The sequence below is a fragment of the Nicotiana tabacum genome, chromosome 19, assembly GCF_000715075.1.
Source record: "Nicotiana tabacum cultivar K326 chromosome 19, ASM71507v2, whole genome shotgun sequence".
NCBI classification, from domain to species: Eukaryota; Viridiplantae; Streptophyta; class Magnoliopsida; order Solanales; family Solanaceae; genus Nicotiana; species Nicotiana tabacum.
The window spans coordinates 25720013-25723723 of record NC_134098.1 but is presented as its reverse complement, the minus strand read 5'-3'; the positions used below and the strand labels follow the sequence as shown (position 1 = coordinate 25723723).

At 37.8% G+C, this 3711-nt stretch overlaps 1 long non-coding RNA gene across 1 annotated transcript; it reads right to left on the bottom strand.

Annotated features, from left to right (window-relative positions):
• Nucleotides 1-1476: 1476 nt before the first annotated feature.
• LOC142173353 (uncharacterized) lies at nucleotides 1477-3491 on the bottom strand. The gene is made up of 2 exons (XR_012703118.1): nucleotides 2382-3491; nucleotides 1477-2306 (listed from the first exon to the last, which is right to left on the bottom strand). It is a non-coding gene; the product is annotated as an uncharacterized LOC142173353 (long non-coding RNA).
• Between the last annotated feature and the right edge of the window lie 220 nt (nucleotides 3492-3711).

The window sequence follows — 3711 nt, the reverse complement described above, 5'->3', positions numbered from 1 at the left end:
CAATCATACCAACAAGTTCATAAACAATATCTGGACCTATCTAAATCCTCCAAATACATACGATAACATCTCACTAACGAATCAAAGATCAAAACACATTTTGAACTTCTCTTAAGTTTAAGAACATTCAAACTTCAAACCAAATGACTGATTCAAACATAGCCAATCTGGATTACAACCAAACTTAGCGCACAAATCCCAAATGAAAAAACGAACCTAATTCAACTTTTGGAGCAACAAGTTGAATCTAATATCATCAAAGTCAAAGCCCCGTCAAACTTAGGAACTCTCCAAATCGGCAAATTGTTAACTTTCGACAAATAGCGCTAAAACACCCTAGGAACCTCTCTATCCAAATCTGAACGTACGCCTAATATAAAATCATCACACTAACTTATTGGAATCATAAAATAACCAATCCGAGATCGTTTCCATAAAAGTCAAACCTTGATCAACCCTCACAACTTAAGGTTCCAACAAAGGAACTAAGTATTCCAATTTACTCCAAAACCTTTCCGGATCCAAACCAATCAATCCCACAAGTCACAAAATATCAAACAAGAATAGGAAAAATATCAAATAGGAGAATGAAGCTCAAATACACAACATAATCGGTCGGGTCATTACAAGTTAAAAATTATTTTTAAACTATCAATGCAAGTTCTCAAGTCATGCTTTTGGAAAAGCAAGCAATCAGAGGTTAAAGTCTCACTTATGTTTAAAATGCAAGGTCCCGTAACCTTTTGTGTTCAATTTCTCCTTACAAACGACCTCCAATAGCCTTAATATATGCAAAGTATCGAATAATGGGGTCAATTATGCTATTTAGTATCATTTGCACAATTTTAGAAAAGGTGAAGCCAAAGTCAACCCTGGTCAACTTTGTCAAACCTCGAAATTGATTATAGTATTGGATTATCTATTCATTCACTAGTCGGAATATATAATCAGATTCTTAATTCTTCAACCACCATTTAGAATCTCCAAATTACCAATTTAGGAAACTAGGTCTAAAATCCCTAATTTTCCCTCTTGAATTTCATATTTTGTGATTAAAATCCACCAATGAGCCTCACGAAGAGTATTCAACCGGGTCTCCAAGATTACATAGGTCCGGTCAAGCTTTGATTGAGTTTGGAGGTCCTCGAAATTTAAAAACATTGTATCATGCGCAGACTGCAGACGCGCCATTTCTTCTTCTATGGTTTTAAGAGCAGGCTGCAGATTTCTCACTTTATCCTCTAATGTATGATTTTCGTTAAGAACCAGGAGTGTTCTTCCACCAACGGGAGTTGATTCTCCTTTTTATTTGTCATTAAGGCCCGGAGATTCTGAATTTCTTCGATTGACTTAGATAGTTCAACAAAGAAAAAATTTCTCCCAGGGATTCATCAAAATTAGACTCCAACTTCTTATTAGTCTTGGAAAGCCCTAGAACCTTGACCTATTGCCCTTGCACCCATTTCAGGGATTCTAGCAAAATTAAATTATATTTATTACATTGTGAAACATAAAATAAGTGATAGGCATAATCGTACCTAAGATAAAAAGCAAATCAAATGTTCAAAGGCTTACCTTGAGAGTTGAGTAAACAAGGTATATAGTAAACCTTCAGTGGACATAGTCTCAAGCCCACTTCATTGTGCAGGACCGATCAAGCCTTGCAACCAAGCAGCAACATGTTGAAGTTATTTCATAAGATTAATATTGTTGTTTATCGTGATCGTGATACGATAATTGGCACCATTTGAAGGGCCGGCCTGTGGTTCCTACTCTCGAGATGCCAGAGGGTCTAGGTGTGATTCTTTCACCCGAACAACACTTGCATCCTCAGAACCTACGCGGCAGTACCTCCGAGTAATGATCCGGTTAGAAATCATCGGATCATCATGACCACCTTCAACAAGCATGTTTACCTCCTATGGTTCTAGAGCTGGAAATATTTTGTACAAGGTCTGGTCCTTAACCGAGATCCCTTCATCCACTTCTACCACCTCGAGGGTGGTATTCTCATTAGGTTCATCCACGAGGCGGTGGTGAACAACTTGAGGACTACTGTGAGAAATGCTCCCACCATCACCAGATTGTCCCCCTTTTTTTGTTAGATCCTTTCTTCATTCTCTTAGAAAAAATAGCAGGAAGCGACCTTACTAGTTGAAGACATTTCCTTTCTAGGATGGTGCTTGGCTCACCAGCTTTCTATAGTTTCTGGGATGCTAGCTCCTGGATTGCTAGTTAAGCCTTGTCAGGGTCAGGGAGATTCAGTTGAATTCAAGGCTAAGATGACTATTTCACCATCGAGAGACCTGTAAATATGTGAAATACTCGGTTAAAAAGTTTCATAAATATGAGACGGCCAATTTTAAATGAAAGAATAATACCATAATTTTTGGCCCTCAATCCACTATCAGCAGAGATAGCCTTCAAAGATCTTGATTCCTTTGTGGAGACACCAAGGATTTTTCTAACCTATGCTTCAATATTATTGATTCCCTCGAAGGTCTCCACATTAGTTGTAATTTAAAGAGGTTTATGAATCAAGCAAAGAGGTAAAGAAAAGAAGTTTCGAGATAAGAAAAAGCACGATTTGTGTTTCACACTTCGGGAAAAAATTTATCTGGGTGAACTAATTTTAGAGTTGATACAATGATAAATCGTTCATACCAACCTCGGTCACAGTTATCATCACTGCTAAAGATGGTGCCACTGTTGCCTCGAAAAAACATAATGAACACGCCACCCCGATAAAGTTCGGGAGAGTAAAGGTGCAAGAAATGGTGAAGGGTAAAATCTTCTTCGACCGTGAAGGTAAGGTATCTCAAGCACACAATGAGTCTCCATACCTGATATCCCACCTGGCCAAATAGACCTTATACCTCTTGCACATGTCCTCAATGATAGAATTGATATGATTCTCAAGCCCGAATGTGAACGGATCGGTGTACACAAAAGAAAGAGTAGCACGATGGCTAGTGATACGATTATCGTCTCGAACAGCTTAAATGTGTATACCCTTGTCCTGGCTGCATTCCTCTTCGACAGTGGGAAGGTGCTCTATTTGAATCACTAAAGCAAACTCATCCATCAAGGTATTCTAGTCACGAGTTTTCTTCTTAGTCTTACTCTGAAGAGTGTCGTCCACAGCAAAATTTCACTTTATGAATTATATCTAACACAGTTGGTTCCTAATCAAACTTTTTGTTCTTGGCAGAAGGCTTGCTAGTAGAAGTTTCCCTTTCCTAACCAACAACACCGTGTTAAATGTTTTCACATTATCAATTGGATCCATCGGAGTCTGTATTTTAGTAATATTAGAGACTATAGTGGCGGATATTTTACCAGATTGAAGGTTTTATTCTTGTAGAAGCCATGACTAAGAAATTTAAAAAGAAGATAAAATTGACAAAGGCTTGGAAATATAAGGCTAAGGAAACAAGAACTCGCAAGAAAACTCAGAGAATTTCGTTAAGTAGATAAAAGGAATAGGAGATAGAAACGAGAGAAAGAACTTCGTACTTATAGGCACAAAATTATCATTATTTCAATAACCGATGGTGATGTAATCTCCAACTTGTTCTTGCCATGCATCCCAAGCATTAAATGAAGAGACGCACGTCACTTCGGATTTAGTTTCCTACATAAAAGTTTTAACTTCCTGGATAGCGCATGAGACTTGTCCGAAAAGTGGGAAAGACTATCTATATTGATAAA